Source organism: Taudactylus pleione, unplaced genomic scaffold (assembly GCF_031769625.1).
Source record: "Taudactylus pleione unplaced genomic scaffold, aTauple2 ptg000442l, whole genome shotgun sequence".
In the NCBI taxonomy this organism is placed as follows: domain Eukaryota; kingdom Metazoa; phylum Chordata; class Amphibia; order Anura; family Myobatrachidae; genus Taudactylus; species Taudactylus pleione.
Window position 1 is genome coordinate 7443763 of NW_028284844.1, and position 25115 is coordinate 7468877.

Sequence of the window (25115 nt, forward strand, 5' to 3'; positions counted from 1 at the left end):
AAGAAAAGAAAAAAAAATGTTGACCAACCCAAAAAGACAAAGATGAAGAGTCATACAAAGCTAGCGTAAAAAAGAATAGACACAATTAAACATACTAAAGAACCAAAAAGAAAAAAAATTGTACAGACACAAAAAGTAGAAACAAAAATGTATCTTAGATATTTAACCCCCATTTTCTTGTGGTAATATGCCATAACTCCTACCTTGTAGCACCCCTGTGTCTTTCTCCCGGTTATGGCTCAGTCTCTCCCAGCTCAGCATCAGTGACGTGCGGTGTGGTCAATGGCCGGGGAGGCACACCTGTTTTATATCAATACTCTGGAGTATGACAGGGGAGGCTCTGCCTCCCCTGGCTGTATGTCCCTGTTCAGGATCCTGGGGATAAAGTCGTCTAACAGGGCACCCCGCACACACAGGTATGACAACTCTTCAGCACTTGTAATGTGGGTGCAGCAGATGGAAGTGATACACAGACACAACAGATGAAACAATGGTGGGTGCCCAGTCATCGGGATTAGATATATTAGATTTATTTTATTTTTACAGCCTCAATATGTACAGTTTCTTGTATTTCCTCCTCGATCACATTGCAGCACAGATCACATTGTTTGACCTTATTTTATTTACAAAATGAATAACTTTTATCACCGTGACACCTTATAGCAGGGATTCCCAACCACGGTCCTCAAGGCACACTAACAGTCCAGGTTTTGAGGATAGCCATACTTGAGCACAGGAGACTTAATTAGTACCTCAGTTATTTTGATTTAACCATCTGTGCTCAAACCTGGATATCACGAAAACCTGGACTGTTAGTGTGCCTTGAGGACCGAGGTTGGGAAACACTGCCTTATAGAATAAAGCACTGGGCTCAAGAGCTAGCACGCGAGAGTTGTTGGACCGTCATCTCTCTCTTGCGAGACTCAGCATGTGCTCAGCCGTCACTATCGCAGGGTAACCACTTTCTCCGCGTCACCAGTGTAAACGCTCGTCATATATCTTACATAGAGGCCTGTTCATTAATGTGAATGGGCCCGTTACACATACAGAAATAGCCGTTTCCGCATGGTTGAAGTAACGGGCCCATTCATCACTAGGGGCCCGGCGTGGCTGCTGGATATTCATCAACCTCTGGAAACTGGAGTTTGATTGCAGGAACTGACGCCAACTGACTGACCTTCGGATCCCTCCGCTTCCCCCGGCCCGCTCTGCGAGGCTGCACGTGGAGGGATGCGGTTCAAATACCGACATGTTGGATGCCGGCGCTCAAAATGCCGGTGCCAGAATCCCAACACCAGTGAGAATCCTGACTGCCGGCATCCCGATGGTAAGAAGTGGGGTCAGGATTATGGTTAGGCGCTAGGGGGAGGGTTAGGCACTCGGGGGGAGAGGGTTAGGGTTTAGTTACTCTTAGGGTTAGGCGCTAGGGGGAGAATGTTATCCAAACCCTGCCAGGATGCCAGTGTCGTAATTCTGGGCGCCGGGATCCCGATGGCCGGCATCCCATACCCAACCCCACATGGACCCCCCCACACTCTTAAGAGACCACTGCCAAGACTTGATACATTTTGCACCCAGTCTCATTGTACTGACTTAAATGGAATTAAGAATGGATGAGCTTTGCAGAAAATTATTTACAAGGTTATATATAAAAATAAAATATATACAGTACATATAAATATTTTTTTTCCCTTAAGTGACCTCACCTACTGATAAATTACAATCAGTCAGTTTGTGTAAATGAAATATGCAGGTAAACTTCTGGATAAGTCATTCACAAAGATGAAAAAAAGTCTACAAGGGATACAGGGCCTGATTCAGAGCCGGACGCTCTTTCAGAGTGCTCGCTCTGAATCAGTGCCCTCGCTCTCTTTTTTTAGAGCGGCCTCCTGGCCGCTCGCATAGCTGTGGGTGACCACCCACAGCTATAGCGAGCGGCCAAAAAGATGGTCGCGATGGTCAAGACCATCGCGACCATCGGGCTTGCGACGAGACCCTTGTGGTAGGGTCACGTCTGCCGCTAGCCCTGGAGTGCTTTTGGCTCTATCACATGATTTGTGATGTCAGTGGGGCCGGCCCCAGACGGTAGGCGTTCCCATGGGAACGCCTCCGTCTGGGCAGCCACGCCCCCGGCACGCCCACCAAAGGGGGCGTGCTGTCACTCAACATCGACAGCACGCCCCCTTTGTAGCGAGACCCATAGCGGCGGCTTGCACGTCGCTATGCTGGTCTCGCGCATGCGCACGATGGAGCCGGTTCTGAATCAGGCCTAGATTTCTGTGTAAACACACGTATATGAACGATGTGCGCATACAGAAACCTGTAGATTTCCAGGCCCAAAATGAAACAATATGGGAAGATGTATCACTTGAAAATCCAGCTTTCTATCACTGCGGGACCACTCCCAAGTAAGTCAAGGTTCCTCCTGAAGGCGTCCTGTGTAGCGTTTCTTTCTTGGACGTCCTCTGACGATTCGGTCGATTGGCAGATTGATTGCTCCGTCTTCACAACTAATTAAAAAAGAGTGGGCATTTATAAAACATACTGTATGCAAAAACATTTGTAACAGGAGACCAGCACAACTAGACAAGTGGCATGAAAATGAACAAAGATGTAAGAGAGAGTAGAAAAACCCATAATTTATTTATTTTTAAAAAAGTGTTTTTTTTTTAAAAAGCTTTAATTAATTTAACTCACCAACGTCTTGTTGCTTGCTTCAAATGTCCTAAAAATGAAAAAAAAACAGAAAAAACATAACGATAAAAAATATTAACTTAAAAGAACACCTGCCTGTTAAACGTTAAAGTCTGACTAAGCTGTTCCTTCATCCAAGTGTCGCTACATAGACTGCATGTTGGTACACCTGGGGGGGGGGGGAGAGGGGGGGGACTGCATGCTGGTATGGTTCACTGCATGCTGGTATACCTTGAAAGGAGTGCATTCTGGTACACCCGATAGAGCACTGCATGCTGCTACAACTGTATGGGACTGCACTCAGGTACACCCGTGGAGGAGGGTCTACATACACCGATACACCTAAGGTGAGACTGTACACTGGTACGCCTGGGGGGTGAGTTGCATGGTGGTTTGCCTAGGGGAGAGGGAGGGAGGGAGGGGGGGGGAGAATTACTGCACACCAGTACGCCTGGGGAGGTGAACTGCACGCCGGTACATCCAGCAGTGGGGACTGCACACTGGTGCACCCAGCGAGGGGGGACTGCCCACCGGTTCGCATGAGGGAAGACTGCACGCTTATACATCCTGGTGGGTAATTCACACTGGTACGCCTGGTGGGGGGGTGGGGGCCTGCACGCTGGTACACCCAGGAAGCAGGGTTTGCACACAAGTATACTCCCGAGGGGACTGCACACTGGTAGCTGTGTGACCCAATGGGAAATTGCAAACAGAAAACTTGCAGCTAGCAATCGGCCTATGGTATCACACCCTCGTCTGGCTTATACATCATATACAGCTGAGTAATACTTTTAACCAGTGACATATGATAAGACTCTGTATAACCTGCCTCAGTTAAAGGGTCAACGCAGCTGGGTTAAATGTTAATCTTTACGTGGGAGTACTCAATTTTAAAATACCCCATAAAAAACAAAATAATAATCTTACATTGACAAGTACTACCTCAATGAATGAATCAGGTAAGCAGCAACCTCCTCATGCTTAGTAAAGCCCTTCTGTTCCTTGATAGCCATCCAATCTTTAAATGCACGACCGATGTTAATGCGACTGGCGGAGACTCTCTGTGCAATCTCCTTGCGACGCCTGGCCCGTGTCGTGGGTGACAATGCGACGCGGCCGCGTTTTGGAATGTTTCCAGACATCCACAATAACGAACTGGAATGATAAAATATGTTTCAGACACCACCCTATTTATGCCGTCAAGTAGAAAATATGCAGAATGCAAATACAGATTACTGCACACGCGCTCAACCGTATCACTTATTACATTACAATGGTACGTGGTGAGCAGGTAAATAACTAATAGACAATGAAATAAAACTTATGGAGGGTTGTAAGAGATTGATAATAGCACAGTGTGGGGGGGGGGGGAGTATCCATTGCTGCTCTCCTACGCACCCCCATAAAGGGGCTATGCCAGTATCACGAGTTGTCTCTTCTATATCATAGTTTGTTTAAATCAGGGATGGGGAACCTCAGGCCCGGGGGCCCCCGGAATCATTTGGTTTGGCCCTTGGAGCTTTTTTATGCTATCCTCACCTGGCTAGCAGGGTGTCAAGAATGGCACCCTGCAGCCAGAATCTATGCAGCAGTGCCGCCAAGAGCGTCCTTAGGATGCCTCAGACGGTCACACCGCTGCCCTTGCAGCTCCCTGGTAGAGATGGCTAGTGAGTGAGTGTCTCAACACGCTGACTCGAATCATTCAGATGAGTGAATGATTCGAGTCATTCAGTGTTTGGTGAGTTGAGACACCCACCTCCCCTAGCCTCTCTGTCACCTCCCCTAGCCTCTCTGTCACCTCCCCTAGCCTCTCTGTCACATCCCCTAGCCTCTCTGTCACCTCCCCTAGCCTCTCTGTCAGTGGTAGCTAGTTAATGGCAGCTCCGTCCCCTACACTGCTGATCCGAACTGATCATACTTCTGCGCGATGTGTCAGATCAGTAGTGTAGGGAGCGGAGCTGTCAGCGAGTCACTCTGAGTCGTGCAGCTGCTGCCAGGGCTCGGGGAGTGCACTGACTCAGGAGAGTCAGTGAGAACCCTGAGCTGTAGTGCCGGGCTGTGGGAGGGGGGCGGAGCTGTCAACGACTCACTCTGAGTCGCTGGCTCCCCTGCCGGCTCCAGCGCTGCTCTATCTAAAGAGCCGTGTCTCGAGACACTTCACTGAGTTGAAACATGAGGCTCAACTCAGTGCAGTGAATCGATCTGCCCATCCCTACTCCCTGGAGCATCCTCAGTATGCTCCAGGCATTGTTGTAATCACTGGTGATTGTGGCCCTGCCCCCATGTGACATCACACAGAGGGGGCGTGGCCTGCACCAGGCCCACAAATAATGTTATATATATCAAAATGGCCCTCGGCAGAAAAAAGGTTCCCCATCCCTGGTTTAAATGATGCAGGGGTTTATAGATCAATGTCCTTAGCGCATTGCCCTATACATTCAAAGGGATCACCGCCATGGGCTTAGCGCATTGCCCTATACATTGAAAGGGGTCACCACCAATGAAATTACAGTAAGCGTTGCCGGCGTCGAGTCGGAAATGTATTGCAATGTGCGTCCTAATAACGCAATCTCAGAACAAAAGCATTACAAAAAACTGTTGACATTTTTAGAATAAAGCATTTATATTATTTTAATTTGAAAAATATAAACGTGATGATAATGTACTGTATGTAACAAGATAATAAGTGACTATCGCCGCTGGTCTAATTATAATCGTTGCTGCATTAAGGACATACATTAGTAATGCAGAGGGGTCAGGGGTCACTATTGCAAACATGAAATATACCCCTTAGTATACATTAGAGACTAAGGGCCTGATTCAGAGCCGTTCGCTATTTGTGGTCGTTCGTTCAAAAACAAGGGGTGGCTATTCAAATGATCCGTTCGCAAATTGCAGTCTGTTCCCACCTCTAAGTCTGAACGAGCGAGCAAAACATACGCTCGTTTATTTGATAAAAACGCCCCCTGGCCGCACGCACCATACGTCATGTCCGCTATTTATTAGATTAATCGAGTACATCGTACAGCGTATGAACTGCTCGCTATTCTTGTGGTTGGTGTTTTCAACCGCTATTTTGCGAGCAGTTCTGAGTTAAAAAAAAACAAGTGACGTGGTCAATGACGCTGCTGTATTAATTATGCACTCCCTTAAAACGCCCGTTTTGACCTTTAAGCACGCCTGCGTTCGGATCTCCACTCCCCGTTTTCAAGCACCTTCCCCTGTTACCACCCACATACGCCTCATTCTGTCACTCAAAATAGCAGGCCCTCGCTATATTGCGTACCAACGATTTTCGGCCGCACTGACTGGTTCGCGCATGCGTACTAAAAACCGTACGCATGCGCAGATGTGCGAACATCGCTCGGAACGAGCGTACTGCCGCTAGCGAGTGGCTCTGAATGAGGGCCTAAGTAACACAGAGGGGTTGGGGTCACCACTGCAGTCATGTAATATACCACTAAGTATACATTAAGGACATAGGAATACAGAGTGATGGGAAGGTTAATATTGCAGTCATTAAATATTACCCCTTAGTATACACAAGCTATAGAAATACACAGGGGTTCGGGGGAGGGGGGTCACCATTGCAGACATGTAATATACCGCTTAGTAAACATTAAGGACATAGGAATACAGAGGGGCCGGGGGTCACTAATGCAAACTTGAAATATACCCCTTAGTATACATTAGGGACATAGTAATACACAGGGGTCAGGATGTCCTAATGCAGACATGTAATATACCCCTTAGTATACATTAGGGACATAGTAATACAGAAGAGTCGGAGGTCTTAATGCAGACATGTAATATACCTCTTAGTATACATTAGGGACATAGTAATACAGAAGAGTCGGAGGTCACTGTTGCAGACATGTAATATACCCCTTAGTATACATTAGGGACATAGTAATACGGAGAGGTCGGAGGTCACTATTGCAGACATATAATATACCCCTTAGTATACATTAGGTATATGGTAATACAGGGGAGAGTCACTAGTGCATGCTTCAGGAATATACATTTGAACCAAGCAAACACACCAATACCAGGGCAGGGACTAATGTGGATTTTGAAAATATAATGTAATCCCCATAATTAGGAGAGATACACAATAGGAATCCCCCCTCCTCACACACACCATACTGTACATCAACATGAGGGTGCTGTAACAATGCAGCTATGTCAGTGGGAGCTGCGTACACGGGGAGCTATGTCAGTGGGAGGTGTATACAGGCAGCTATGTCAGTGGGAGGTGTATACAAGCATCTATGTCAGTAGGAGCTGTATACAGGCAGCTATGTCAGTGGGAGGTGTATACAGGCAGCTATGTCAGTGGGAGGTGTATACAGGCAGCTATGTCAGTGGGAGGTGTACACAGGCAGCCATGTCAGTGGGAGGTGTACAGGCAGCTATGTCAGTGGGAGGTGTACAGGCAGCTATGTCAGTGGGAGGTGTACACAGGCAGCTATGTCAGTGGGAGGTGTACACAGGCAGCTATGTCAGTGGGAGCTGTGTAAAGGCAGCTATGTCAGTGGAAGGTGTACACAGGCAGCCATGTCAGTGGGAGCTGTGTAAAGGCAGCTATGTCAGTGGGAGCTGTGTACACAGGCAGCTATGTCAGTGGGAGCTGTGTACACAGGCAGCTATGTCAGTGGGAGGTGTACAGGCAGCTATGTCAGTGGGAGGTGTACACAGGCAGCTATGTCAGTGGGAGCTGTGTACAGGTAGATATGTCAGTGGGAAGTGTACACAGGCAGCTATGTCAGTGGGAAGAGTACACAGGCAGCTATGTCATTGGGAAGTGTACACAAGCATCTGTCAGTGTGAGCTGTGTACAGGCAGCTATGTCAGTGGAAGGAGTACACATGCAGCTATGTCATTGGGAAGTGTACACAAGCATCTATGTCAGTGTGAGCTGTGTACAGGCAGCTATGTCAGTGGGAGGTGTACTCAGGCAACTATGGCCCTCATTCAGAGCCGTTCGCTATTTGCGGTCGTTTGTTCAAAAACAAGGGGTGGCTATTCAAATGATCCGTTCGCAGATTTCAGTCTGTTCACACCTCTAAGTCTGAACGAGCGAGCAAAACATACGCTCGTTTATTTGATAGAAACGCCCCCTAGCCGCTCGCACCATACGTCATGTCCGCTATTTATTAGATTAATCGAGTACATCGTACAGCGTATGAACTGCTCGCTATTCTTGTGGTTGGTTTTTTCAACCGCTATTTTGCGAGCAGTTCTGAGTTAAAAAAAACAAGTGACGTGGTCAATGACGCTGCTGGATTAATTATGCGCTCCCTTAAAACGCCCGTTTTGACCTTTAAGCACGCCTGCGTTCGAATTCCACTCCCCCGTTTTCAAGCACCTTCCCCTGTTACCACCCACATACGCCTCATTCTGTCACTCAAAATAGCAGGCACTCGCTATATAGCGTACAAACGATTTTCGGCCGCACTGACTAGTTCGCGCATGCGTACTAAAAACCGTACGCATGCGCAGATGTGCGAACATCGCTCGGAACGAGCGTACTGCCGCTAGCGAGCGGCTCTGAATGAGGGCCCATGTCAGTGGGAGGTGTACACAGGCAGCTATGTCAGTGGGAGTTGTGTACAGGCAGCTATGTCAGTGGGAGCTGTGTACAGGCAGCTATGTCAGTGGGAAGTGTACACAGGCAGCTATGTCAGTGTGAGCTGTGTACAGGTAGATATGTCAGTGGGAGGTGTACACAGGCAGCCATGTCAGTGTGAGCTGTGTACAGGTAGATATGTCAGTGGGAGGTGTACACAGGCAGCTATGTCCGTTAGAGATGTGTACAGGCAGCTATGTCAGTGGGAGGTGTACACAGGCAGCTATGTCAGTGGGAGGAGTACACAGGCAGCTATGTCATTGGGAAGTGTACACAAGCATCTATGTCAGTGTGAGCTGTGTACAGGCAGCTATGTCATTGGGAAGTGTACACAAGCATCTATGTCAGTGTGAGCTGTGTACAGGCAGCTATGTCAGTGGGAGGTGTACACAGGCAGCTATGTCAGTGGGAGGAGTACACAGGCAGCTATGTCATTGGGAAGTGTACACAAGCATCTATGTCAGTGTGAGCTGTGTACAGGCAGCTATGTCATTGGGAAGTGTACACAAGCATCTATGTCAGTGTGAGCTGTGTACAGGCAGCTATGTCAGTGGGAGGTGTACACAGGCAGCTATGTCAGTGGGAGGAGTACACAGGCAGCTATGTCATTGGGAAGTGTACACAAGCATCTATGTCAGTGTGAGCTGTGTACAGGCAGCTATGTCAGTGGGAGGTGTGTACAGGCAGCTATGTCAGTGGGAAGTGTACACAGGCAGCTTTGTCAGTGGGAAGTGTACACAGGCAGCTATGTCAGGAGGAGCTGTACACAGGCAAGGTGGCATTCTGCCGGTCGGCTGGAGACTTGCCCACTTTTCCGGGAGGTCGGGAGCCTGTATGAGTATGAGCAGTATACAGGCATCTACAGTATGTCAGTGGGAGCTGTACACAGGCAACTATGTCAGTAGGAGTGGGCTGTATACAGGCAGCTATGTCAGTGAAAACTGTGTACAGGCAGCTTTGACAGTAGGAGATGTGTACAGGCAGCTATGTCAGTAGGAGGGAGCTGTATACAGGCAGCTACAGTAAGTCGGTGGGAGTTGTGTGCAGGCAGCTATGTCAGTGGGAGGAGTACGCAGGCAGCTATGTCAGTGGGAGGTGTACACAGGCAGCTATGTCAGTGGGAGCTGTGTGCAGGCAGCTATGTCAGTAGGAGGTGTGTACAGGCAGCTGTGTCAGTAGAGAATAACACTTGCAGAACATGTCAGTGTCCCTATAAAAGAGAGGAGAGGTGAGGAGAGTAAGGCAGGTACACACATACTGACCAGATCCGATGTGAGAGGAGCAGGAGGGAAGCTGAGAGCAGCACAGGAAGCAGCCTGGCTGGGGGGCAGGAAACTCTCATTATGCTGCTGGGATCACATTCTGCAATGCTTCCCCAGCCCTATGGCACCCATTATATTACTATATATACAGTATTACACTACATCCTGTGCACACATAGCTTGTTATTATTGGTATTATTATTAGTTTATTACTCTAACCACTTACACAATGTCTCCTAAAATACTCCTTGTTAAAGCTTTATTTCTGTCCCAGATGAAGCGTAGCAATAAGAGGGCATCCAGAGGGATTTATGTGTAAATACTTCTGTGTTTCGGATTTTTTAGTTGCTGGTTGTTACTTTTAGAATTGCACCTAGATGCACTTATTCTATATATTGCCCATAGCAACCTATCAGCTTCTAACTGTCATTTATCTAGCACAGTCTACAGGGGCGTATTAAGAGAGGAGGGGGCCCATGTTCACTCGCCGTTCTCGGCCCCCTCCTCTCTACCCGGCTGCCGTCAGCAATCTGACAGCAGCAGTCGATTCCGGGCACTAGAGTGAGCCCGGAGTCTACTGCGCATTTCACCGTGAGAATGGCGCGGCAGCTATTTTCCCGGTGATTTTCTACTGCGCATGCGCAAAACGCTGGGAAAATGGCTGCAGTGGCCTATTTCCAGGCGTTTTCAGCAGCGCTACACCGTGGGGGTGTGGTATAAGAGATAGACAGTAATTAGATAGACAGCAGATGTTAGACAGTCAACAGTTAGACAGGGAAAAAAGTTTGACACAGACAAAATTCAGACACTAAAGTTAGACATGTAAAAAGGTCTACAGGGTTAAAAGTTCGACATGAAAATGATCGACACAAATATGGTTGATATATAAGCAGAGAATGTCCTATATGGAAAGTTAATGTGGGAATCGCATATACATAAACAGTTCCAGATAAGCAACAGACATAAGTACTGGTTTGCGAGGCTCTTGGTATCACAGGCTGTAGCTGCACTTAGTATACCTGTACCACGGGGTTGTTCTAGGTAATTGCCTAGATCAGGCAGGGGGACTGATGACGCGATTTGCGTTGAATCACGTCATCATGGCCCCACCCCCTGCTTCACAATGCCGGTAACCACTGCATAGTGTAGAGGGTCTGAGCTACGATGATGCCCTTGTTCACGGCTCCCGCTCCGCCCCTAATGCTGGGTAATGTCTCCCAGCTACACACCCCATGCTGCGCAAAAACGGGTGAGGTATAAGAGATAGACAGTAATTAGATAGACCATGTCTAGATAGACACCAGATATTAGACAGTTTTTTAGCTCTAATCTTCACCCTAACCCTCCCTCCTGTGCCTAACCCTAACCGTGGGGGTAAGTGCCTAACCGTCCCTTCTAGTGCATAATCCTAATCCTAAAGAAAATAAAATTTAATGTCAAACTTTTGTCCCTGTCTAACTATTCATTGTCTAACATCTGGGGGTAAATTTACTAAGATGGGAGTTCTATTACGAAGTGATGTTGCCCATAGCAACCAGTCAGTTACCAGGTATTATCTTCTAGAAGGTGCAAGATAAATGAGAAGTAGAATCTGATTGGTTGCTATGGGCAACATCACTTCTTAAATAGAACTCCCATCTTAGTAAATTTACCCTCTGGTGTCTATCTAAACATTGTCTATCTAATTACTTTCTATCTATAGTCCAGAACCTGCGCCACGACCCTTGCTATGCCGAAAGTCTGCAAGTATGTCCTGTGCTGTGCTAAAGCGTCCGTCTTTGAATCGGGCCCTGAGTGCAATACATGAAAGCAGCAGGGAGCATTGCACAGAGGAAAATCTCACTTTGCAGTCTTATAAACCATCGGCTGTCTGAGATGGCGACAGACTGTAAGATACGGCATTAGAAGAGATTGCGGCACATTCCATTTAGTTTGCAACCTTTAACCCAGTTAAATGTAATGTTCTGAAGAGGGTCTCTATGCTGCTCCACTGACCCCGCGGCTTTGGCTTCTCCTGCAATGAAATTACCTTTCTTGTCACTGTTTGGAAAATTTTTATCTATAAATCTATTTTCCAGTTTTGCCTCACACACGTTAGATAGTTATTGGTCTTTGTGCAGAGATCAGCGGTCTCAGCGTTCAGGTAATTGTCACACGGTGACATGCGGGATCACCCACGTACTGTATTCTGTGCAGCGTAATCTGGGCTCAAACAATAACTAAGACGTCGATAGTGCATTGATGCAGCCGCTAAATGGAATCCATCAACCTGAAGAAATGTTTAAATAAAGACAATATTCCCAATACAAATAAGCACAATTGTTGCTCTTTTGTCTCTGATTTGCAGCGACAATCCTAAGTGATAATAATATGGCATCGTAGTTACTGTCTGCGCTAATGTTTATTTGTTACCTTTGTGTATATTGATTTTCTGTAGCCGTATTGTTTATGTTGTAAGAAAGTTTATAGAACGTTAGAAGTGCACTTATGTATTCTGAATGCAATTTAAAGTAAAATATATATTTTCGAATTGCCGTATTTATTCACTAAAACATAAATGTATTATTTAAACTTTTATTGTTGGTAATTAGGTGATTCCAAGTGTATAGATGATGGTGGACCTGATTGAGGCTCGCGCCTGCGTCTTTATGCTAATGGCGCTACAAAGTTCCGCACTGCTGTATATACCTGCGTCCAAATGTGCAAATACTGAGACGCCCACTGTCAGCGTCCGTAGACGCCATTGGTCGCACCATCAAAACGTCCACCAGCCCAATGGCAGATGCATTTTGTCTGGGGCTTATGTAATAGGTTGCGAGTTGCAGGCGCTGCGGGTCTCCCCGTATTTTTAAAGCAGCAATCCTTTTAAAGGCAAAGCCAAGTTGGGCTTGACTTTAAAAGAATTGCCGGTTTAAAAATCAGGGATGACCCGCAGGAGTTCTTGTATCGGCTACAGCTTGCACCCTATTACATATGCATGGTCTCCTATGTGAGCGTCATTGTATGCCTCCGCTTTCAGCGACATGCCTAACTGTGCGTCTCTTTAGCCACTCCCCATGTTACCGCCCAGTCACCGTCCACGAACTTCCCTTACATTTCTGTCATTGTGCATCCAAATCTGTACGGCGACTCTGTACGTACAAAACTGCGACGCATGCACGGCGTGATTCAGACACATGCGCAGAAGAGAAAGCATCCGTCGTTTGCGAGGACATCGGCATAGCGTGCGGTTCTGAATCAGGCCTGATATGTCGTGGAGGTTGGATGTCATCTACCTGCGGTCATTTACTGCGCAGTGTATTCAGGACAAACAGCTCTTCCTTCCGGCACTGGCGATCGTCTACGAATAACCATCAGTCATAACCCATAATCTCTCAATGTAGAATAAAGCCTGAAGCTTCAATTCCTGTAAGTAATGCGTATTGCTTTAATATGTCATCCTTATTCCGACTTCATTACCAGCGGGGGTGTAAAGGCCTGAACCCATCCAGTCATAGGCATATTTCATACATGCCTCCTCTCCGGGTAGTCGCGGGAGGCTTCTGGCTTTCCAGGTAACCCCCCGCAGCCGCGGAATAGTAGGCAGATATCCCGCCCACTTCCTAGTGGATGTGCAGATTCAGAGAGAAATTTGTGAGTCCATAGGGAGGGGGAGGGGCTTAATGACGCGAATTCGTATCATTTAGCCCCATTTTCATGTAAAAGGAATGGGGCCTAATTACAGCTATATATATCCCTCGAAGCTGAGAGCAACAGGTCCTCTCCGGCTGCTTCCGGAAGGAACTGCAAAAAAGTTTGAAAATATGGCGGATTTATAATGGGTGCAGGGTGTGCCCCTGGGTCACCTCACATCCTGCACCCAAAGTATATTTACCTTGCAGGTCCCTCCTCCTCCTCCACGGCGCCATCTTCTCAGCGTCGTCTTCGGGAAGATGGTGACGCGCAGTGAAACAAAGACTTGTCCACTGCCCCAGAGCCTTTGCTCTCTAGTGAGCATGTGCCATATTCCCGAATGTCACAGGGAAGATGGTGCCACGGGGGATACCCACTTGCCATCCCGGAGCAAGGTAAGTTGTGGGGCTGGGGGGTGGGAGCACTGCTGAGTGGGCCCCCTTGGCCGTTAATATTCCCCTGCATACAGTGATGACACCCACATGAGTGTCCAAATGAGACTCTGATCCTGTCTTAGTTCTGGCCTGTTCGGACAAACCTGTTGCAACAGAAGGGGGTGCAATTCAATGAAATGCGATGTTGGAGACGTGCTGTCGGAACGGTGGCAAATTACAACCATAACATCATCCTTTTTACCTTGCACCCTCATAGGGGTCCACAATAAAATGACTGAGGGTCTACAGTGATGTGAGCAGACGCTCATTGTGTCCCAACATCGCATTTGGTCAAATCGCCCTTAAGTTATCGCACATATTATTCCACATACATACCCCACAACTTTCTAGGCTCCTCTCCCCTAAAAGCACTCTTGGAATGCCGGCAGGTGCGCACGGCACTTGTCAATGCTTTGCAGAGCAGCGGAATACAAGACATGACTCTCAAACTCCCACCCTAAAATCAGGACAGGCCCACCTAAATTTGGACCGTTGGGATTGAGATATGTAGACATAGCCATTATTGGGGAGCTGGCCAGCACTGCACACAGGTACCTGCACCCACCCTCCCCCCCCAATTAATAGGCATGGGGGTTCAGGCCCTGAGGCCACACGACTGCCTTCTTGGTGGCGCCCCTTCCCGCCCCGGGTGACACCGCTGGGAGGAACGCCACTGTTGCTGTGTTCAACTTCTCAACTTTATTTCTCTCCAAGGTTTGATACATCTCCCCATGTATTACTTAATAATAACGTGATCCCCACAGACCTTTAATACTCTATAATGTACCCAGCACATGGCCGCAATTGTAGGCAGGTTTAATAAACTGTAGAGTGCAGCATAATTGTTCATGGGTCACCGATAATGTCCGTATATCTGGATAGCTCTGGACAAAGCATTATTTGTTTAACATCTACCTTTAGCTTTTGGCATTTATAGTGCATTTGTAAAGTGAGCAGAGACTTAGCTCTAATTTACAGGGGGAAATGGAAGTGTTTGTTTATAAGAGCAGATTCACATAAAAACCCACAGAAAATAATGAACAGTAAGACGGGGGTTTGTGATTAGAAAATGTGCTCGGAACATGACTCTAGAGACTGTCACTAGTCCCAACTCTCCCCTAACACTTATCTCTGAGAACAGAAACACTTTGCTAATCCAATATTTTTAAATAAAAAATGATGTCTAAGACAGGGAGGTTTATTCTGTATCGGCAACGCTATTGGCGCAGGGCTTTGTGCATTAATGTTCCACTGAATGATGCATTCGGCTTGTGAATAACTCGCTGTCAATTACACCTGGAAGCAAAAATTTCACATCAAGTCCAATAAGATGGAAAATCAGCTGCAATTTAAGCATTTGTTGAAAGTGCCACATTTAAATATTAAAGACATTTGTACACAACAAAGGACGCACTCATATATAAGACACAGCCTTTGATGGAGTGTAGTAACTCTGTATCCCATGAGTTTGCGAACGACATGCTCAAAAAACGTTCTGTGCATAAAAAGATATCTTGTAATGGTGCATACACACGGGACGGTTGTCAGCGATAACGATATTGCTGAACGATTTCCCTGCACCTTCCCGGTGTGCTGGATGATCGATATCGATCATCCAGCACACCACCAACCCACCAACGACAGCCAGCGATCGCGGGGTCCCTATAGTAACCTGGTCGATATCGATCATCGAGCACACCACCAACGACAGCCAGCGATCGCGGGGTCCCTATAGTAACCTGGTCGGTATCAATCATCCAGCACACCACCAACCCACCAACTACGGCCAGCGATCGCAGGTCCCTATAGCAACCTTGTCGATATTGATCATCCAGCACACCACCAACCCACCAATAACAGCCAGCGATCGCAATCTCTATAGTAACCTGGTCGATATCGGTCATCCAGCACACCACCAACCCACCAACTACGGCCAGCGATCGCGGGTCCCTATAGTAACCTGGTCGATATCGACCAGGTTGGCCTGCATGCACGGTCTATGGACGATATCTTTATTGTCCATACATGTCCGCGCATCGCAAGTCGTTGGTGGGTTGGAGGCACCAAAAAATGCATGATATGAACGATAACGATATGATCGTTATCGTTTATATTGTGCATTTTTATCGTACAGTGTGTACGCACCTTAACTCTGTCTTTTTTCAACACATTTTTCACTTAAAATAGTTAGGGCAACAAAATTGATTAAAAAATAGGAAATAAACTTCTTATCAGCTGTTAGCAGCCTCCATTTCTACACCGGAGGAATAAAGCAAATAAAAATATCAATAATAAAGACACAGAGACATATTGGCCGGGAAAACGGTCAGCTTTATTTAATTAATTATTGAATGGAAGGTAAAGGTAGGGCTGTGAAGAAAGAATGACCTACACATAGTATGGACATCTTGTCCGAATAATCCAACAAAAGGTGTAGATGGGGCCAACTGCCAGCCCATCACCAACAACTCAAGGCAATGATGGGAGCCAACTGCCAGCCCACCATCAACAACTGAATGAAAAGATGGGGGCCATCTGCCAGCCCATCACCGACAACTCAAGGCTTAGATGGGTTCCAACTGCCAGCCCATCACCAACAACTCAGGGCAAAGATGGGGAGCAACTGCCAGTCCATCATCAACAACTCAAAGCTTGGATGGGGCCAACTGCCAGCCCATCAACAATTTAAGGCTCAGATGGTGGCCAACTGCCAGTCCATCACCAATAATTCAAGGCAAAGATGGGGGCCAACTGCCAGCCCATCACAAACAACTCAAGGCTTATACTGGGCATGCATTATACAATTATCTGGCCAACCGAGAGTTATATAGCGGATGCAGCAGGGTTCCCACAGCAGCACAGATTATATCAGGAGATGAGTGATGTGTTAGTAAGGACAAAGCTGCATGTGACAGGGGCAGTGACATGATTTGAGGAGGGGAATGGAGGCAGCAGGAAGCCGCAGTCTGAGAGTTATATAGTGGAAGGAGCAGGGTCCCCATAGCAGCACAGAGTATATCAGGAGATGAGTGATGTGTTAGTGAGGACAGAGATGCATGTGACAGGGCAGTGACATGATGTGAGGAGGCAAATGGAGGCAGCAGGAAGTCACAGTCTGAGAGTTATATAGTGGCAGGAGCAGGGTCCCCCAGCAGCACAGAGTATATCAGGAGATGAGTGATGTGTTAGTGAGGACAGGGATGCATGTGACAGGGCAGTGACATGATGTGAGGAGGCAAATGGAGGCAGCAGGAAGTCACAGTCTGAGAGTTATATAGTGGCAGGAGCAGGGTCCCCCAGCAGCACAGAGTATATCAGGAGATGAGTGATGTGTTAGTAAGGACAAAGCTGCATGTGACAGGGCAGTGACATGATGTGAGGAGAGCAATGGAGGCAGCAGGACGTCACATTCTGAGACTTATATAGTGGAAAAAGCAGAGTCCCCAGCAGCACAGATTAGTGATTTAAGATTCCTTGAAGTATTGTCTACTTGAGGAGTGGTGTCCTGGAGGTCACAATTCTTTGCAACTGATTTCTCTTCTGCTCCACATTCCATAGCTGCGATAAAGTGGAACTAATCTGGATCACATTATTTCCATTGAAAGTCAAGCTGAATATTCCAGCATGTGAACACTTATCCTTAGACAATGAAGATTCCTTCTCTACCTTTTATCTGCATGACCCTGATAATTCACTGTACCGTGCCAGACGTTCATAAGAATAATTCCACAAACTCATTAACAAGCAGCCAAGTCTTCAGAAATCACATTTCAGTTTTGCAGATTTTATTCTCTCTTTAGCTTAGCATGGATAAAACATGCCTGGTGTATTGTAATTGTATTTTATTACATACACACAACTTTGTATAGCCCTCAGGGATGTTAGCCTACGCGAGAACCCCATTCCAGCCCGCTCCTCCTACTTAGCTGCTAGTGCAGATGCAATGAGTTGCGTACGACTCTGCATGTCTGAGTTCTTGCCTACCCTTACCAAAAAGCACCAGAAACGCCATACTTGCCTACGTTTTTAATAACTTTCGAGACACGGGCAGGCTCTCTACATCATTAGCCCTGAATTGCGGCTCGGTGGGGAGTGAGCCCGGCTGACACAACGCAATTCACATCATTTTAGGAAGCCGACGGTCGAAACGTCGACCGCCGGCTTCCCGACTGTGCAATCCCGGCAGGGAACTAATGACAAGGGTTAGGTTAAGGGCTCCCGGGGGGGATTTAGGGTTAGGTACTCCCCCGGGAGGGTTAGGGTCAAACTAGGGGAAGGGAGGTTGGGGTTAGGCACCCCCGGGGGGAGGTTAGGGTTAGGCACTCCCGGGTGACTTAGGTTTAGGCTGCGGGGACGGGGGTGTTAGGTTTAGGCACTTAGGGGGGGAGGTAGGGTTAGCCACCCCTAGGGGGGAGGGTTAGGGTCAGGCACCCCCGGGGGAGTTTAGGGTTAGGCACTGGGGGGGAGGTTAGGGTTAGGCACTAGGGGGGAGGTTAGGGTTAGGCACCCCTAAGGGAGGTTTAGGGGGGGATAGGGTTAGTGGTACTTACCTTAATCTCCTGTCGGGATCTTCACTGCTGCCGGTCTTCCGGCGTCGGGATTTGAACCGCCGGACTTAGATCAGGCAGTATTTCATACCGATCCCCTAGCAAAGCTCTATGGAATGGTGTTATTTTCTGTTGCTATACAGTCTGCGGATTCATTTATTCTTTCTAATTCACAGAATGGTGCCAATGGTACCTGCGCCTGAAGATTGAAAGCTCAAGTCCCACGTTCTCCAGCTAGCTACAACAAAACATCAGGTACTGAGACCAAAGACACCGTATACAAAAAAAAGAAAAAAAAAGTATTATAATTATGCACAGGATCAACTAGACAAGTGGCCGTAATACGATTGCTGCTTCCATCCAGGGATGTTAATGATATAATAAAACTTCAAGTGATCGGTGGAACAGTTTGTCACTGTCATCTTTGTGAGGAAATCCACTATCCCTGTTTTAAAAAAAAAAAGTGCTTGTCGGCCCTAATATGAGGTCCCTCATGTTTCAACAATCCAATTTGTGCTTCTTTCTCCTTCACTTACGGATTTATCTCTCAGCGTTCCGTATTTCGGTGAGTCAGGTCCAAAGATTGACACGCTGTAGCTCATTAGAAGGACGTTCGGCGCTAAACGGAAATGCTATATGACTTTGGGGGATAAAGGATGAAATTTGGATGAAAGTGATCGGGCTTGAATGACGCGTGTTAATATCGTCTGCTGTCATGAGATAAGGTCGGGGGGCCAGCTGAGATATAAAGATTGAGATGACGGATGCTGACGCACAGAACTTTTAATTGCGGTTTGCTGGACCAGTTAATTGCGCTTTGCAGCCGTTGGTACAATATCACTCCTTTCTAGCAGTTACCTGTTATATTTCTGTACCCGGCCATCATGCAATAAGAGACTTGTGAGGATAAAATGTAAGCATGTCTTATTATGGAGGGTGAGGTCCTACTAAAAAAATCAGTCAGTGTCCCAGTGGATTGTATAGACGGTACCTGTAATACTGTATATTGTTAGAGATGTTTTATCACGTTACATTAAAGGAAATAGGCCCTAATTCAGTTTTGCACGCAAGTGCCGATGCTTACGCAGATTGAGCGAATGTTAGCCATTGCGTAAAAAACGCACTGTGCACTCGCTGCCATTTATTTGCGATCACTATAGCACAGGGGATTCACTTGCAAAGTGAGTGACAGGTACTGTAGTCTGAGTTTGGGGGTGGTAACGTGGGGCGTCTAGTCAAACGCAGGCGTGACGGGACCGTTTAAGCTCCGTTTCAATGAGCGTGCATAAATTAGCTATTGTTATTGTGACCACTTACGCAGCATGAGAGCGCCAAGCGCGTCAAGAGAGCCGCAGTGTTTGAGACAGGTCAGACTTCACTCAGAAGCCGTGTCGATGCTCACGCTATTGCGCGGCGTCGGACACATATCAAAGGCAGCAATAGGCATCCATATGTTCGGGGAAGCTTTGGTGACATTAGCATATCTTCGCAATTACGCTACGTAAGAGATCACAGCTGAGATGGCATTTGCGTGCAAATCTGAATCAGGCCCGTATTCCAGAAATCAGTGAGCTCTAAAGGTGCCCGCACACTATCAGATATTTTGCAAGATTTGACGATTTTGACGCATCGGAACGACAAATCGTGCAAAATACGTACAAATCATGAATGTACACTCACGATTACGATGCCGATGCGCGTACTCGGGGGTCGTAAGTCGCATCTTCAGAGTCCCTCCTGCTGGTAAGATCTGCCAATCTCATTAACGATGTACTGGAAATAGTTAAGGACGCACTATGGGTCGTTAGTAGATCGTTTGTCAAAATGAACACTTTATGCACGATATAGTCAGTCCAGGACTGCCAGGGAGCTGCCGGGGAGTTAAGTTTAGTCTTTTATTTTTTTTTTGTGTAATCTGTTTTTATTAAGGTAAAATCAGCATAACACATAACGGCCAACAACAGCCTACATAGACATAAAATGAGTATAAATAACATTACAAAGTCAGTGAGTAAACATACTCACAAAACAAAAAAATATAAAAATAAGTCCCATAAAGACAAATATCTTGCTGTACCTTCACAACATCACAACATTGATGAATGAAATAAAAACAAACATAACTAGTAGAACACCATATATAAAAAAAATAAAAAATATATAATAGATAAATGATAAAAATATGGTAAGAAAAGGCAAAGAAGAAAAGGGAAAGAAAAGAAGTAGGGAAAGAAAGAGAGAAGAAAAAAAAAAGTTTAGTCTTTTTGCATGAAATATTACTTAGTATACTCTAACTAAAGTGTGAACAGCGACATTGTGATTGTACCACATTAAAGGCCCGATTCAGACGCAATGCTGACATCCACACAAATGGTCGATATTTTTCAACTGCGCATGCGTCTCACAATTGAGACGCCCGGTCTCAGAAATTTATCACAAATGTTTTCGGTCTTCCTGGGAGGTGGCAACAGACGGAGATGCAGTGTCTTCTGGGAGTGTCGCGGTTGATTAGCTGAACTGGTTGCAGACTCAGGCGATTAATCGTTCTTGGAGGCCATACTATGACGGAGATTGTGCACCTAGCATGGGGCTGGTGAAGGTTTTGATGGTGCATCCAATGGTTGGGTCTAACAATGCGCCAATCGGTGTCGTTGCAACTAAAGATGCACAAAGTGCGCGTCCCAGCCCTTGCACAGTCAGATGCCAGGTTGTACATCAGGGAAGGGCTACTATTTGTTATTTAGCATATAGTCGCAGATGCTACTGGGCAAAAGTCGCACACACGGAAACCTCTGCACCCGTCTTAGAATCAGCCCCTAAAAGTCAGCATTCATCCGAAACAAGGAATGGTTTATAGGAATGGTCGGCTGATATTCCAAAGACTTACAGCTATAGGGGATAATTCAGGGTTGGGAGCAAAGAAAAAATAAATCCTCAAAACTAAATTGCAGTGAGACAATAAAGCCGCCCAGCATTTGTGGGCTACATGCAAAAGCAGCCAGTATTTATCCTGCATGCAAACATAAAAAACTTATTTGTATCCCTTGCACTGCAACATGGTATGTCTGTCTAGGTGCAAAGATATGGGGCCCATGCACCAGCAATCAGGCAAATACGTGGCATTTTTCCCTATGATTTCACGATTCCCCAATCCACCAATTTGCTCCCATACATTACAGATATGTTTCAGTGATTTGCAGATCATAGGAAGGACAGATCTGCCGATCTGGAAAGGCCCATCATTCTATTAGTAATGGTCGGCAAATCTGTTGATCGCTACCATACACTTGCAATTTACTGTACAGCCCCAATTGGTCGATGAAATCCAACACGTTGGACAACCTGATTGATCAATTCTGATCACTTTTTGGTTGGAATCGGCAGTCGGTGAACCCCGTACATTGTAGTTATAGTTACACAATCATCTACAAAATGGTTGCTGATGTATGGCCCAATTACTCCTTCTTTTGTTTTAATTCCAACTTAGAATCAACCCATAAAGTGGACCTGTTTTGCAATTTAAACAATCTAAAGCTACTAGTACAGCCGGAGTAATAGATTAATTGCAATGTAAAGTTACAGGGAAGCACTGTAGAGTATGTTGGCAGTATATAAATAACTATTGAAATAAATAATTTCCTGCCCTGAGACCAGTTGGGTAGCTGGCCTGAGGTGGCAGCAGGGCCGGACTGACCATCTGGCCCTCCTGGAAAATGCCAGAAGGGCCAATGGCCAGATGAGCCAGACTGGTGTTAAACCCTGGCCGAGCATGCTCCGCCTCCCAGCGCTCTGCTCGGCCGGGATACTGAAAGACAGGGGCATGCCGTGAGGCCAGACGCCCGTGACTCTCAGCACGCCCCTTTTGTGGTGAGACCAGGCCCCTTTTTCAGGGGGACTGCCAGCAGCCCCAGTCCGTCCCTGGGTGGCAGGCTGTATGGGGGCAGCAATGTGGACAACTATGTATTGCAAATATGATTTTTGTTTTTGTGCTGCACATGGGCCCAGTGGTCTGTTGGGGCACGCATTGCACAACCTGCACCCATGTACTGTAATACTTACCTCTCCTAGTCCCATGTCGGCAGTGGCAGCACTGCACAAATCACCTGGAAAATGGCGAAAGCCATTTTTCAAGTGATCTGCACATGCTCAGTAGAAATATCTCTGGGAACATGTCCGACGGGCCATTTTCCCGGAGACCAGCACAGGCACAGTAGCCTGGCACAGCGCCAGAGTCTACTCGATAGTGCCCCTGACTAGAAATGACGCGGCCTGGCCGGAGACTGCACACGGTCTCCCTTTTCACTTATTACGCCCTTGTCCCACCTCAACTACCAGTCACAGCCAAGCTGCTGAGGGGGATCTGGGGAGGTGAATTCAACTTCCTCTAATTCTGTTTCCTCTAATCAGTGGCAGGAGGTGGTGATGATGGGTATTCTCTGACATCATAAACTGCCTTTTACATCTTCATCATGGGCGCATGTTGGGGGGACTTTTGTACCAATTCCATACCTCCCCCCAGGCTTCCCCCCGTATTGTGAATAGATGCTGTGTGCAAGCATCTATTCTCGCTCTGCATACCAGCAGCTCTGAGGTGTATGCTTCCCCCAACTCCCCCCCACCCACCGCGGGACACTGCGGCCCGCGGGTGGGGCAGCGGGACAGTCCCAGAAAAACTGGACTGTCCCGCTGAATGCGTGATAGTTGGGAGGTATGCAATTCAGGGACATTTGGGAGGCATGTTACACTAGTTGATGCCTATGTAATGTCACACAGCATTGAAGGGATATTTTTAGGGGAGTGGAAGTGGGTTGTGGCTTGTCCAGGGCTTCTGAAGCAGTAGACATGCCCGTGAGGGGCCCAATGTGATGAGGCCACGCCCCTGAGCAGCCCGTTTGCAGCTTCGCATACACTGTAATTAGAAATCAGATGTGTTGGAGGAAATGTTTGAGATGTCTGATGATATGCAATGTGCAAAAGCTGCAGCTGTGATTAGAGTTAGTTGACATATGGGGGTCATGTATCAGGCAGTTAAAAGCGTAGAGAAGTGGACCAGTGAAGATGTTGCCCATAGCAACCAATCAGATTTGAGAAAGTATCTATCAAGTACATTCTATAAAATGATAGGTAGGTGCTGATTGGTTTTTATGGCAATCTCCCTACTCTCTTCATTGCTTTGATACATCAACCCCATAGTATTTTGAAGGCTACAGTATGATGGTAATGTCAGTAGCATCGAGGACAATGTTGCATAATAGGAAATTATTGTAAGGTGAATGTAATTTGTGCCTCAGGTCTACAAAATATATTCACTTGGGGAAAAAAAAATAAAACTGCCCCTTACAGGTAAATACAGAATGTTGACTAAATGAACTGCGCATTCTCTTGACCTTTAGACAAAAAGAAGGACAAAAGTAATTGGAAAATATTAATGAAGACTAATGACAAAGTTGTAGACGGGGAATATAGATCACTTTTCTGTTTCCTATTATTACCGGCAATATTCACTGGCTGGCAGGGGGCTCAGCCCATTTCAATAGCAATCCCCATTCAACAAACAGAGACAAGCAGACGATCAGCAGGGGAGATAATGAATTTTAATGTTAACAAAATGGTTGAATATCTCGCCCTCAGTGGATGTACTTTTGAAAGTCGAGTGTATATTGAATTCTAAAGCCTACTAAATTCACAGCACGCCAAAGATAATGAAATATTAGAAATATTCATATTATGAAGAAACGTAAGAGAACCCGCGTTCACCTGTATAATTTACTAGGAACATTATTTATTACGGGTTAATTTAAAAACTAAGCTAGAGTATAAGTGAAACAAAGCGGACGTTCCTGTTGCTTGCATGACGTTTATTGTAATTCATAAAAAGTCTTGTCGACGCGTCACCGCCTGCGTCTTCCCTGCACTACTGACGTTAATTGTGTGTTTTATTTGCAAATTATACTGACCTACAGTACATGTCTACCTCCAAGCATGGTGCTGGACACACAGGGGTGGTTCATTATACTCTAGGGATGGCCATCGGTGGTTTTCCATTGATGGTCACCAAAAGTGATAACCATCAATGGTACAATAACCAACTATATTGAACCATCGATGAGTGCACGGCGGGCCAATCAAAAATGGGGCGGGGCTTAGCAGGCCACCAGGGGGTGGGGCTATGCTCCGTGTCTGGAGCAGAGAAAAAAACCCATTGGGTTCCACTTTGCCATTGATGGCGGAAAACCATTGGCACTCGGTAGTAAACCATCGATGTTTGTGATCTATCGATGGTCGATGGCCATCCCTATTATACAGTACTCCTATAAGGCTGAGATTTGTGGGTGGACCAACGATGTGAGCCAGCCCACCTCAGAGGCCCCAAATCTGTTCTCTGAGCATTTATAAGGCAAGCACGCGAGCAGTTGTGCCCTGTTAGTGACAATTATTAACTATAAGAATAATTCTTTATTCTTCCGCTCTGGTACAATCCCTGACTCCCCCCCTGGTCTTGCGCCCTCTGGACCTGTCATATATAATGCAGCTGCTGCAATTTCAGATGCCTGCAGCCAACAGAATCGCGGTCGCACTATGTACAACTCATGTGACTATACGTCCTTATTCTGTGGCCTACACATTTAGGAGATTGCACCACCCCCCTGTCTCCATTCGCGAGAGCGGTCATCATCACAATCATCAGCCCTTACCCCTATAATAAGCAGGACTCTGAATAAGATCTGTATTGGTTTACTGCTTTACAATACTTTAACACCTGATTAGCTTACTTAACTTAAGTTACAAATAAATAAAGACACGGACACCAGAGCTTGGCTAAAAAAGGTCACAGCTTTTTATTTATAAATTAAATTCAATCAACCTAACCAGGGTG

At 46.6% G+C, this 25115-nt stretch overlaps 1 protein-coding gene and 1 long non-coding RNA gene across 3 annotated transcripts in view; one reads left to right on the top strand and one right to left on the bottom strand.

Moving 5' to 3' along the window:
• The window catches only part of DAB1 (DAB adaptor protein 1), an 862015-nt gene that overhangs the window by 477375 nt on the left and 359525 nt on the right, over nucleotides 1-25115 (top strand). The window lies entirely within an intron of this gene.
• On the bottom strand, nucleotides 2222-3844 carry LOC148505720 (uncharacterized). The gene is made up of 3 exons (XR_015869857.1): nucleotides 3637-3844; nucleotides 2698-2725; nucleotides 2222-2510 (listed from the first exon to the last, which is right to left on the bottom strand). It is a non-coding gene; the product is annotated as an uncharacterized LOC148505720 (long non-coding RNA).